We start from the raw sequence: 14,305 nt of genomic DNA, 5'->3' as shown, positions 1-14,305 counted from the left end.
GAATATGTGTGTCTGATGACACACCCTGGCCTGGGGAGAAGCAGTCATGTCTTGTGCACAGCAAATTACCACCATTTCAAAGCTCAATGGCAGCTTAACTGAATGAACCAATGAGTCAGCCAGTCAGTCCATGTTCTCATTTCATAGTGAACTTCTGCTCCGCCTTCTCCCTCCTGACCTTCACCGTTCCCCAGTATGGCCAGGTTGTCCTCTGCAGCCTCTCTCACATGCCCTCCCCTACCGTGGCTCTGGCCACTCCCTGGAACACTCCTTGTTCCTGCCTGCCTGCGTGAGCGTCTCCTGCCTCCATACCACTCTGCCACCTGGGGTTTGATCGTGTCACTGGACCACTCAGGATCCTGCAGCAGCACTTTACTAACATCCCAGCTCCTCTCCCTGGCGTTCAAGCCACTCTGCTGACTGACCCTAACCTGCTTCCCAGCCTCACCTTCCACTTTTCAACAGCCAAACTAAATTCCATCACATTCCACAAGAGGGGCTCTGTCTTTCTTCTCTGTTCCCTTCCACAGAACGTTTTCTTTTCCTGGAACGAACTTCTCCTTCCCCCACTTGTCAAAACCATCCTCATTTTTTGCCACCACACCACATGCTATTCTCACTTTCAAATCCAAAGTGACTGTCCCAGCCAAAAGTGATTTTTCTTTCTATGCCCTATTACAACACTCAGATTATACCATTCATGTGTTCCCTATTACATGTTGCTTTTATTGTCATTGTGAATCATACGAGTGCCTGCTCTATTTAGGGCACTGTGCTTGCTGTGCATGTCACCCACCCTTTCTATAATTCTCAACCAGCCAGCAAGGTGAATACCATTATCAGTGGTGTTTGTGGTCTATCCACATCACAGCTAATAAAAATGGAGCCCCGCGGTAAGCCTGTCTGTGTCACTGCAGAGCCAGTGCCCTGCCCACTCCAGCAGCTGCCTCACTCAAAGTTCCAGGTTGCCTTGTGCTTCTTCATGAGTAGAGTGGGGTCCTCAACCTTATGTGTCCAATTGCAACATAGATCTATTGAGTGTCCTCATGGGCTCAGAGCACATGGCTTAATACCTTGTACCCAGTAAATGTGGCATGAAGGAATGCCTGAGATATCTCTCTTTTCTTTTGTAGTTTATACTGAAGCATATGTTCATCTCTGTTTGGTGTTTATCAGGAGCTGACACCTTGATATTCTAGGCTAGTCAGCTAGAATATCTTCTAAGCTAGTCAGCTCTCTCATTCCTGGACTACTAAATTGTCCTTACTGTTCTCCTTGCCTAGAATCCACCCTACCTTCTACTACTAGACTAATCTTCATAAATGTCAACTTGGTCATTTTGTTCCAGTAACATATGGCTTCAACTCCCTGAAAGTCAGGGTCTTGCACTTTGCCTCATCACCACCACCCCCATGACTCAGAGTCACATGAGCAGCTGTAGCTTCTTCTTTCCCCCATCTCATTCCTCTACCTGAGCCTCCTCCTGGGTAGAAGAATGAGGTTGTCTCCTCTCTTGAATGTACCACATGAAGTCCTGTTCAGTGTTCTGTAATCATGAGGTTTGGTTTTTCCACATAAATGCTCTTTCTCCTGTGGGCTTATTGGTTTATTCAGTATGTACACATTGAGGCTGGCTGTGAACCAAGCACTGTACTGGACTGTGGGAACCTAGAAAATAGAAAATAAGACCTGCCCTCGGGGGGCTCCCAGTCTACTGGGGTACATAGACACAAAAGCAGACAGCATAAAGAAAGGCAGTGAAAAAGAAACAAGAATGTTTAGGGAACTGTCATATTCTACTCATTCTTTATGATCTGCCCAAGTTTATTTTGTGTCCAAACTAATTTTTCCCTTTTATAAATCCTGATAATTGTAATTCTCCTGCATCATGCATTTTGACGGTTAGTCACATAGTACCTTCTATGGTTATTTAAATGTTTTCCACACTTGTCCTGCTTCCACAGGTGGATTTTAAGTGCCTTGAAACAAGGTGTATGCCTTACGTGTTTTATACAAGCTTCATCAGTTAGCATTGGCTGTGTAACAACACTTCCAAACTTAGTGGCTTAAAACAACAAACATTTATTATTTCTCACGATTCTCTGAGTTGGCCGGGCAGTTCTTCTGGTTTGGACTGGCTCGACTCGGGCTGAATAATCTGGGTTGAAGGTGGGCGAACCATAGTTCATAGCCCTGCCACCTGTTTTTGTAAATAGGGTTTTATTGGAACATAGCCACTCCCATCTCATCTATGGCTGCTTTCACACTACAACAGCAGAGCTGAGTAGTTGGAATGCAGATGATCATATGGCCCACAAGCCTAAAATATTTACTGCTGGTCCTTTAAGAAAAAGATTGCTGCTTCCCATTCTAGGATGATTGGTCTGGGGAGGCCTCACCTGGGATGACTCATCTCTGTTCCACATGTTCTCTCATCCTCCAAGAGGCTAGCCCTAGAATTCTTTGTATGGTGACCTCAGAATTCAAAAAAAAAAAGGCAGCAGAAGAGGAGAAGCCTCAATGTGCAGACATTTTTTTTACGTTTCTGCTTACCTCACATTTTCTGTTACGCCTTTGATAAAAGCGAGTCATATGGCTAAGCCCTGAGTCAGTTTTGGAAGGACTGCCCAAGACTCAGTAAGGAAGGAATTACTGCTGCCATTTGAAAAACAGCCTACCGCATCAGCCCACTCTTTCTGACCCCAGTGCCCAGCATCAAGCACATGATAGGTACATGCTTGCTGAATTGAATTAAAAATATAAATGGAATTTTTGGAGGAAGGGAGTATAATAAATAGTTATTGTATACGTACCGTGTGCCAGGTGCTGGGATACAATAATGTTCAAAACCTGCAGTTCCCATCCTCAAGGAGCACACAGCCAACAGCAGTTCAGTGCATCCTTTCTGTCCAGTTGTGAAATGGGCTTTCTCTCTAGGATGCTTATTAAGGACCCTTAGTGTTTAACTATGGCGCTTCCATCCATTTGTCATGTCTTTTCTATCCCCACTACACACTCATTAGCTGGATTTTTCAAGCCTTCACAAGGCCTGCTTTAGGATGCGCCTGCTTCCAATCTCTTCTTAACCAGCACCCCCTGTGCATCACCAACTAGCTGATGTACCTAATGCCCCACTTTCATCAGGCTGCTCCTTGCTCAGGAGCCTTACCCATTCACCAAATGGAGCCCAGACCTTTAATATCCTAGAGCAAGCAGCCCATCACAGTCCCCATGCTCCTTCTTCTCTGGACCATATTCCTTGGAATATTCACTGTGTATCCTATGTCCATGCCTCACTTGTCTTCTCTGCGTAGAGTACCTCCCTTCCCATATGTGCCTTTTGAGATAAATACCTGTCTGCCAAGGCCAGGCCAGGTGCCACCTCCTCCATGATGCTTCCCTGGTTGACCTTACTGAAAGTTATTTCCTCTTCTGCATTCACAGGGTGCCAGGTTGGGAATGCTACTCAAATGGCACATATCACATACTGTTTGGCATTTGAGTTATCCTGAATTATCCACTTCATGCATTACATTCTTCTTGAGATTCAAGACCCAGTCTTATTCATTTTCATTTCCTTCTGAATGCCTTGCACAAGGGAGGCTTTTGGTAAAACGTCATTTTATGAATAAATAACTGATATTTACATGGCATTTTGCCATTCCCAAACTCTTTTATTTGCCGTGTTTCTGAGAGGCTATTGATTTAAATATATTATACACCACAAAGCAAGAAAAAATATTAATTAAAATATAAGCTACCAATTATAAGATATGTCCTAATTTCTGAAATATCATTAGATTAAAAAATGAACATATTGGAATCCATGATGTACAGAATAGTAAACAGTTCGGATATCTATCAGTATCCAATTAGATATTTATAAAACACCTAAGTGTGCCAGGCATTAGAATCTCACAGCAGCCATATGAAAAAGGTAGGGTGGGTAATATTATTACCATTTTACAGAGGAAAAAATTGAAGTTCAAGAGGGTTCCAGTACTTGTTCAGGATGAAACAAATATAAGTAAAAGAGCCAAAGCTTATGGCATAAATATTATGGTTAAAACAAAGCTGCCTTCCTAAAGTCATCTGTGGGTATCAAAACCTGTAAGTCACCTCTAAGTCTTTTTATTAGTGTGCACCTTTTTCTTTCTTCTTATAGAACTATGTACCCAAAATTATTTGCACGTCATTTGGCCTTTCAGTTTGTTTTTCGCCGCATTGTTTAGTCATGTTACCCCAAGTACATTCTGTTACTTGGCATAACATAATATAATGTGATGTGTTATTTCATGTTGCTTAGGAAAAAATAGAATGATTATTGGATGCTTAGATTTTTCTTGGGTAGTAACTAGCAGGCAGAATCTCTCTCACACACACCCATAGGAGTTTCTCAACCATCATTAACCTCAAAATAGTAGAAGGCTTTCCAAACCCAACACTTCACTTAATTAATTACCTCATCTGAATACTTGCTTTTTGATTTCAAGAAATACTTTTCCGGAATATGCAGTTGAGACATAAAACATTTTATTGGTATATTTAGATATTTGTTACATTTTAGAAGGAATAGTATGTGTACATTTTGACTTCTTCATAAAGCTCAAGCTGATTTTAAAGAACAGATACACTAAAAACCCTTTCCCGTATACATCTGGTTGTATTTTCATTGTATTCAAATTGCTAGGTAAAAGAAGAAAAATACAAGTGGAAGAGACTTCCCAGATCAGCAGGAACTGGAATGTGTTCAAGTCTTGGCAGAGCCAGGTCAGCCTTTCATCTGTCTAAGGGAGACGTATTGAAATACCCCCACCATTCTCAGGATTACTCAGAGTTTGAGTAGTTTGTCAATTGCTGGTCACTACACTTTAGGGGAAAAAAAACAGTTGGAGAGAAGGGAAGAGTCAAGAAGACTAGTCAAATGATGTGAAGTAAGATCTGTAAAGGAAAATCAAGAGAAAGAGGTTCTTTGGCTTAGAGATGAAAAAGTAAAGTTAATTTCTGATTTCAAATACATAAAGGTCATTTGGTGACAAAAATTACAATTCAGCTGCATCCTATGACCACTAATCACAAAACAAGAGTAAATTGGCTGCTATTTTTCTAGACACACTGCATGGTGACAGTGTTCTAGAAGTAATTCCCAAGGGATAGTGAGGTGTCAATTCTAAGACTTTTAGGATTCAGTTGCCTAAAGTGGATAGGAGACCAAACTAGGAAATCTTGTAAGACCCCTTCAGCTGTATATTGAGTTAATCGCCTGCTATAACTACCCAAAAAACTTTTGGATCATAATTATCAGATATATTCTATAGCTTCTACCACCAGCTGCTGTGACATGGGTAAATTGGAGGCTAGGGTGGAATGGACCTCATGAGAACTTGGCTACTTAAAATTACTCAGTCCCCAAGTCCTTATGTAATATAGGTGTCCTAGCCATTCTGTTTTGTAGGTATGTGTATGGCTCATGCCACACACATGCTCCATATATCACCTTTTAAAGACTTGTGGGTGCTTAATCTTTTGAAGAATATTTTCCCTGAAAATATTCCTTCTGTCCTGTAGGATCAGTTTCTCTCTTTGCACTAAATCTTTCCCATTGGCATATAAAATATTTAATATTGCCCCAGGAAAAAACTTCCTTATGCCACATTCTCCTTTAGCTTTTACCCCCTTTACTGCTCCCTTTCACACAAAACACTGAACTTCTTGTCTATAGGCATTATCTAGACTCTTTCATCTCCTGTTCTCCTTGGAGAACACACTCCATTAAAGTCTCTGACACCACTGCTTCACCAGAATTCTTCAGGTCAAAGCTACCAATGACTACCTTGTTGCCTCATCTTCCCCAGCTTCTCAATAGCTTCCAGCACAGCAGTCACTCCCTTCTTCCTGAAACCCACTTTTCTCTGAGCCTTCATGTTAACTCCTCTCTTGGATTATTTTTCCTTCTCAATCACCACTGCTGTCTCCTCTGTTAGTTTCTGGATTGGTGTGCCCTGGGGCTCAGTCTGTTCCTATGTTTTCTCTCTATACTCTCACTTGTTATCTCCTCTGCTCCCAAACCTTTATGGCAGTAACTTTCCAATTTAGATCTTCATCCCAGCTCCGTCGTCTAAATATCAGGCTTATTTACCCAATGGGGTACTTGACATGTCCACTTGGATGTCTGATAATTATTTCAAACTTAACATATCTAAAACAGAACATTTAATTTCTACCCAGGCCCTAACCTACATATACACTGGAAACTGTCCATCTCCCAGTTATTCTTATCTCAGTAAGTGACACCACCAGCCATCAACCAGGGATCCTGTACCTCACCTTCCACATCCAGACTATCAGTAAGTCCTATTGTTTTATGCCCAATCAGATATCAAGTCATTTCACCTCTGTCTCCTCTGCTACCTCTCTAAGACATGTCACTTCAATTTCTCACCTGAACGTTAGCCTCCTACCTGGCTCTGCTTTCATTCCTGCCTCCCTGCAGTTCATTCTCTACAGAGAAGCTAGAATAAATTTTTCAAAAGCAACAATCAGATGTCACTCTCCTACTTTCTAAAAACTTTCAAAGAGGACCTCCTCTTCAGCCAGTGTAACAGACTTTATATGCCAAGGGGTATCTCTGTTGCATTTTAGAAATCCTAGGAAATGAAAACCTCTAAGAAAAAAAAATACAAGTAGCTAAGTGCAGATATGTCAGCAGTAAACAAGCCAGAAGAGGCAGAATTGCCCATCCCTTGTGTTTGTGTGTGATGTGGGGTACAAATGGGGACTGTACTGCAACTCCCAGTTTAAGCCTTGGACTCTAGAAAGGAGATAAAATAGCCCAGGTTGGTAGTACCACTAAATTCCAGTTAAAGCAAATGTAATTTAGGCTTCTAGCTTTTTTCAGAGATTAAGATCTTGAACTTTCAAAGATTATCAAACAAGAAAACTAACCACCATGAGTGAAAAGCAGCAAAAGTAGCATTAATGTATTGATTACTCCTTCCCCACCAAGGACTTTAGATGTTCAAATTATCAGATTAGAAGAAATTAGACTACCTCTATATAAAGAAAAATTAACTTAAATGTAGAATACAAAAATGGTGAACTACAGTGATCTATCACAATCACCAGGCACTTCTGAAAAAAACTTAAAGAAAACTTTCAGTAATTAAAAAAGTAATCATCAAAAAATAGTGGATAAGCTTTTTTGTAATGGATTAATGGACTGAAAAATAAAACTAGTTACATGCAATGGAGCACAAAAAGACAAAGAGATGAACTATAAAGAAGAGAGTTTAATAGAAAGTTTGGAGGGCAGAATAAGCAAGCTCAACATAAGCCTATTTAGAGTCTCAAAGGGAACACAAATATGCAGAATGGAGATGAGGCAATGTTTAAAGAGATTGTGGCTCAGAATCTTTTTTAATAAGATGAGAAATACTGATCCAGAGATATAGAAAGCAGTGTATCTAAACAGACAAATAAAAAGGCATTTACAACTTTTTAATACTATATTAAGACTGAAAATCACTGAAGACAGAGCTTTCTTAAAAGAAGCAATAGGGAAAACAGACCACATCCACAAAGGAACAATACTTAGACTGACAGCTGACTTCTCAACAGCAACGATTAAATCCAGGAGACAGTGAAATATTTTCAAAGTTCTGAGAGAAAATAATATTCAACTTAAAATTGTGTTTTCAGCAAAAATAACTTTCAAAATGAGAGTGAAATATTTTCTGCAGAGATATAAACCTAAGGGAGTTTACCACCAGAAGACTTAACACTTAAGGAACTTCAAAGAATATACTTCAGGCTGGGCATGGTGACACATACCTGTAATTCCCAGCATTTTGGGACGTCAAGCCAGGAAGATTGCTTGAGGCCAGTTCAAAACCAGTCTGCACCATATAGTGAGACCCTAGCTCTACAAAAATAAATAAGCCAAATGGTGTGGTGTATACCTCTAGTCCTAGCTACTCAGGAGGCTGAGGTGGGAGAATCACTAGAGCACAGGAGTTAAAGACTGCAGTGAGCTCTGATCACACCACTGCACTCTAGCTTGGACAACAAAGCACAACCCTGTCTCTTTAAAAGAAAAAAAGGCGTATGGTTCAGAGAGAAGAAAAGAGCTAGCAAAATATCTGAAAAATAGAAATGATAAGCAAATTTGTCTAAACATATAGGCAAATCTAAACAAATATTGCTGGTTCAAAATACTGTGTAAAACTGCATATATATGAGGAAGGAGATAATCAAGGTCCTTTTTTTTTGTTCTGAAGGGGTTAAACTACTAGTTTTGGATTTCAAGGGTAACTGCTAAAAGGAAAGAACTAGTATATAACTTCTAAGCCTGATTTTTAAAAAGAAAGAAAGAAGAAATACATAAAGCATAGGAAAGTAGGACAAATAGAAAATAATATTATAAAAACAAATACAAATATGTTGGCAATCACAATATATTTAAATGGCCTAAACTTTCTGGCTAAAAAATAGAGTAAAAAGTAAGGTTTTTTACAAAATATAATACCAACTCAGCTATGTGTTTAGAGAAATACACCTTTAACACAGAAAGACAAAGAAAGATAAAAAATAAAGGGATGGAAAACATATTCCAGCAAATACTAATCAAAAGAGAGCTAAGGTAGCTTTGTTGATATCAGTCAAAATAGACTTTAAGGGCTGGATGTGGAGATTCATGCCTGTAACCCCAGCACTTTGGGAGGCCAAGGCAGGCAGATCACTTGAGGCCAAGAGTTCGACACCAGCCTGGCCAACATGGTGAAACCCCTTCTCTACTAAAAATACAAAACATTAGGCAGGTGTGGTGGCTTGCACCTGTAATCCCAGCTACTCAGGACACTGAGGCACGAGAATCACTTAAACCCAGGAGGCAGAGGTTGCAATTAGCCTAGATCATGCCACTGAACTCCAGCCTGGAGAAAGACCCTGTCTCGAAAATATGTAAACAAACAAACAAGCAAACAAAAGACCTTAAAACAAAAAAAATTAATCAGGATAGGGAGAGTACTACATATTGATAAGGTTTTAATTCATTGGAAAGCTGTAACATTTCTCTGTAGCATCAAAACATGTAAAACAAAAATTAATAAAACTATAGGGAAATTTCACATTTCTCCAAGTTATTGCTTGGTCAAGCACACAACAAATAATTAGTGAAGGTACATAAAATTGAAGCAGCACAACTAAATAGTTTGATTCATAGAACCTTGCATCAAACAACTAGAAAATATGTCTTCTTCACATGGAGGAGTTATAAAAATTGCCTTCGTACTACACCGCAAAACAAGTCTCAGCAGGTTTCCAAGAATCACTATAATGACCATAATATCTAATCATAATACAATTAAATTAGAATTCAGTAACTAAAACACAAACCCCCCAAAATTCCCCTTATATGTGGAAATTTTTTTAACATTTTAAAATAAATTATTGATCAAAGATGTAGTAATGGAAAATTTAAAATATTTAGAACTGAATGATAATGAAAATATATATAAAACTTGCAAGATACAGTAAAAGTTGTACTTAGAGGAAAATTTATAGTCTCAAGTGTTTTTTAATTTATTTTTTTATTTTACTTTAAGTTCTGGGATGCATGTGCTGCACGTGCAGGTTCGTTACTAGAAAAGAAAAAAATGAAAATTAAGCTAACTTTGAGAAGGTTAAAAAAAAGATGAAGGACAAAGATGAGAACAGAAATTGATTAAATTGAAATTTTAAATACAAATATAGAGTATCAACAGAGCCAAAAGTTGGTTCTATGAATGGAGTTCATAATACAGGGTTTGGTAAACATTTTTTGTAAAAAGGCGTATAGTAAATATTTTTGGCTTTGTGGGCCATATAGTCTCTCTCACTACTTCTCAACTCTGACACTGTAGTGCAAAAGCAGCTGTAGGTAATATAGCTCTGTTTCTATAAAAGTTGTTTTAAAAAACATGGTGGACTGTATCTAGTCTACAGGTCAAAATTTGCCAACCGGTATTAATAGTAAGACTGATGTAAAAGAATACGTCCAATGAGAAAGTTTAGCAAAGTGGCTGGATATAAGATCAATATATAGTATGTATTAATAAAAGTTAATTCCCTTATCATACACCAGTAACACAGAAAAGTAATTTTTTAAGTTATTTATAATAATAGCAAAAAGTTAAATACCTCAGAATAAATCTAACAGAACTTATGCAAGACCAAAAGAAATTAAAATTGTACTGCTTAATCTTCCACAGATCAATTGTTCTCAAAATTTTGTTTCAGGATTCCTTTATATACTTAAAAATTACCACTGGGCATGGTGGTAAAAATTTTATATTAACAATTTAAGTACAGAAGCCTTGTAGCTTAAGAAGTGGCTAAAGCTATTTATTATAGAAACATTAATTGCCCCTATGTCCTTCCCCCCTTTTAAAATGTGCCATCAGGGCCTGGCGTGGTGGCTCACACCTGTAATCCCAGTACTTTGGGAGGCTGAGGTGGGCTGATCACCTGATGTCAGGAGTTTGAGACCAGACTGGCCAATATGATGAAACCCTGTCTCTACTAAAAATACAAAAATTAGCTGGCCTTGGTAGTGGGCACGTGTAATCCCAGCTAATCAAGGGGCTGAGGCAGGAGAGAATCACTTGAACCCAGGAGGCAGAGGTTGCAGTGAACTAAGATCATGCCATTGCACTCCATGCTGGGCAACAGAGTAAGCAAGACCCAGTCTCAAAAAAGAAAAATTATCCAGGCATGGTGGCTCACACCTGTAATCCCAGTACTTTGGGAGGCCAAGACAGGTGGATCACAAGGTCAGAAGTGCAAGACCAGCCTGGTTAATATGGTGAAATCCCATCTCTACTAAAAATACAAAAATTAGCTGGGCTTCATGGCCTGTGCCTGTAGTCCTAGCTATTTGGGAGGCTGAGGCAGAATAATCACTTGAACCTGGGAGGTGGAGATTGCAGTGAGTCCAGATCATGTCACTGTATTTCAGCCTGGGCAACAGAGCGAGACTCCGTCTCAAAAAAAAAAAAAAAAAAAAAACCGAGAACCCCAAAGAGCTTTTGTTTGAGTTTTATCTATCTGTATTTACAGATAGATAAAACTTATTAGAAATTAAAACTGAACATTTTCGGTATCTATTAGTTAATTTTAAATCACATTAATAAGCCGACTACATATTAACATGAATAACATATCTTCAAGACAAAACAAAAGTGAAAAGAATAGCATTGTTTTGTATTTTCCACAATTCCTTTAATGTCCAGCATACTAGAAGACATTTAGATTCTGATATCTCTTTTAGTGTCCAATCTTGTGATATGTCATTTTGGTTTCATTATATGAAAAAATTCAGCCTGACACAGATATGTAGTTGGAGAAGGACAGAGTTACTTTAATAGGTTTTTCAAATATTATTGATGTTATTCTTTGATATTACATTAAAATTTGACAAGTGGTAACTTCTTAAAAGTTAATTGCAGTATGGAGTCTAAAGCCATATCAATGAACTTTTCAAACTCCATTAGATTAAAATTCATTACTCTGCCTTGTACATCAAATAGATCTTTTACCAAGTATGATTTTGTAAGACTATGATTGGAACATGTTGCGTTACCAACTTATACAGATCTTCAAAATGATGACACTATTTTAATGCCCCAAAAAAAATCACCTGTTAATGTTACCACCAGTCTTATCAGAAAAGCCTTTCAAATTTGGGGAAGCTGCCAAGCTCACAGTAGGAAATGCACATTTTTCCAAAAATCTGATTTTTATTTGAAAGCTTAGATGTTATCATTGGCAACAAATACTGTCAGTTGTTTTCCTTGAAGTGACAGCTCTCTCACCTTGTTCAATTTCAAGAAAATATCTGCCAGATACCCAAGTCTGAGTAACCCTAGTTTGTCAGTCATTCTTTTGAGTAATAATGATGTTCTCCCAAAAGAGTGACTTGTGCAACTTGCCCCTTAAACAATCCCATAAATGCTTTTCCTTGAGATGACAATCATACTTTGGTATGCAGCAAAAGTACTTTATGCGTATATCTCATTTTGTCACATAGAATGTTAAAATGTTATGTGTTGAGATTTAATAATTTTTACTGCTTGATCAAGTCCCTTTATAAGTGAAACTGGCACCCTGTTCTATGGTGAGTATGTGGTGGTGAAGAACTAATAGTTTGGTGCTACTGCTTTGTTTCATGCTGAGATGCCAGTAGTTTTACCCACCATTACGTTTGCACTAGTAGTGCACACGTCAACACTGTGAAAAAGACAAATAATATCTTAGTATAACTATGAAAACAGCATTGACTTCACTGGCATTCTGAAAGGGTCTTGGGATTCCCAGGGGTTCCACAGACCACACAGAGATTCATTGCCAGAGACCCTTCTGTGGCTATCCTTCACGTCATTGAGATCTGTTTAAATGTCATGATCTCAAAGAAGTCTGTCATCCATAGTCACCCAGTGACTTCCTATCATAGCACCCTATTTTGTTTTTATAACACTTAACACTACTTAATAGTTTATTGTTTACTTAGATACATGTTTATTGTCTGTTTTTCCCAGCTAGAATATAAGACCTGAGAATGTAAGGACCTTGTTCTGTCTTGTTCAATATGGTAACTGTGTCTCTAAAACTTAAAATAATAACTTGGCACCTAAGCACTCAATCAATGTTTATGGAATGATTGGATCAGATTGAGATGGTGCATATGGAGTTGGTTTTTCATCATTTCTCATCAGATGACCTCACAGTTGTAGCTAGCTATTTTGCTTAGTCTGGAATCTCTGGATAACAACAAAAGGAACTTTTGAGTTCCCCATCTTGCTTACATGAACACAATACTCACTAGAACCCTCCAAGTTGGTTTCTATTTACCCCTTTTTTACAGAAAAAGCATCTGAAGGTCAGCAAGAGCTGTTAAAAATCTAAAGAGCTGGTGAGTGTTAGAGCCAAAAATTTAACTTACATCCTTCAGCTTCTTCCCAGACAAACAGTAACTCAATGGACGCACATTATGACATACTCATAATTATTGCTCAGAGTGCCAAGGTTTCAAGAGATGGCTGCCAAATGATGAGGCAGTAGTCATTCAGAAAGTGTGCTTGTTAGAGGGAATTTTTAAAATAATTAAAATTGAAACTCTGAAGTTATAACAAATGAGCAGCAGATTTTCAAAATTAACTTTTTGCACATTTTAGAAATGTTTACCTCAACCCTCAATTCCCAAGAAACCATTATATTTCTTCAGCCTTTTGCCCAGAAGTTCTTAGGATCTTTCCTAGAAACTGCCACAATGGCAAATGAACATCAAGTTTCATATTACATTGACACCAGAGACCTTTCCTTTACCCTGGCTCCTGGCTGGAACAAGAGTTCAATATCATATGATGACAGGCCATGGCAGCATGAAGGCTTAGGCCCAAGGGAGACCAAGGCAAGGGAATTGCTTGAGGCCAGGAGTTCAAGACCAGCCTGGGCAATATAGTGAGACCCTGTCTCTACAAAAAACACAAAAATTAGCTGCACATGGTTGCACACACCTGTAGTTCTAGCTACTCAGGAGGCTGAGGAAAGAGGATTCCTTGAGCCCAGGAATTCAAGGCTGCAGTGAGCTATGATCACACCACTGCACACCAGTCTGTGTAACAAAGTGAGACCCTGTCTCTAAATAAAAAAAATAGAAAGTCCTAGACCTGAGACTAATCTCAGTTATTATACCCTCACTTCATGGAATATGCCGCAGATAAACTATCACTGAATTTCTAGGTGTCACACAGAAGTCAGCAGTAGAACATGGATTATGAGTCAAGCCTGTTATCATCTAGACAGATGCTCCATTTGCTTCAGGTTTTATTTGAAATCCTTAATACTAACTAGAGATTTACTGAGAGACTTTCAGGGGAGCTCCTAGATTAGTCCTTCAGACACCAAATTATTTGAGACTTTTAAGAATCAATTGTCTAGAATTGTGTTTGCCAGCCCTGAGATCCATGACTTAAGAAAATAAAGTGGAGTGCCAATCCAAGTTCGGATTTTGGGGTATGCTAGAGAGAACTTGGGCCCTGCTTATCTCAGGAATTGATGGGTGACTCTATAGGAGACACTGACAAGACCTTTTCTACCTCAGTTATCCACTAACTGAACTCACTCTCCAAATATAAATAGTCCTAGGAACTTCAGGACGGGTAACTGTAAGATAGTCACAACTTTCGAAAACTGCAAACATTCATAGGTGCTCAGCCGCATCAAGGAGACTGTATTAGTAGAGGAGAGAAATAAGTGATTCAGGGAAATG

The 14,305-nt window shown here is 38.7% G+C and overlaps 1 protein-coding gene across 6 annotated transcripts in view; it reads left to right on the top strand.

Moving 5' to 3' along the window:
• Nucleotides 1-14,305, top strand: part of BACH2 (BACH transcriptional regulator 2) — a 396,617-nt gene that overhangs the window by 249,702 nt on the left and 132,610 nt on the right. The window contains exon 1 of one of the 6 annotated variants that reach the window (XM_078369819.1): nucleotides 4,717-4,770. The exons of the other annotated variants lie outside the window; for them this stretch is intronic. The gene's annotated coding sequence lies outside the window, so the exon portion shown is untranslated. Of the gene's footprint in view, nucleotides 1-4,716; nucleotides 4,771-14,305 lie in introns of those variants that run through there. 6 annotated transcript variants of the gene reach the window in all.

Source organism: Callithrix jacchus, chromosome 4, assembly GCF_049354715.1.
Source record: "Callithrix jacchus isolate 240 chromosome 4, calJac240_pri, whole genome shotgun sequence".
NCBI classification, from domain to species: Eukaryota; Metazoa; Chordata; class Mammalia; order Primates; family Cebidae; genus Callithrix; species Callithrix jacchus.
Note: the sequence above shows the minus strand (reverse complement) of the source record. Positions and strands in the feature narration are given on the sequence as shown.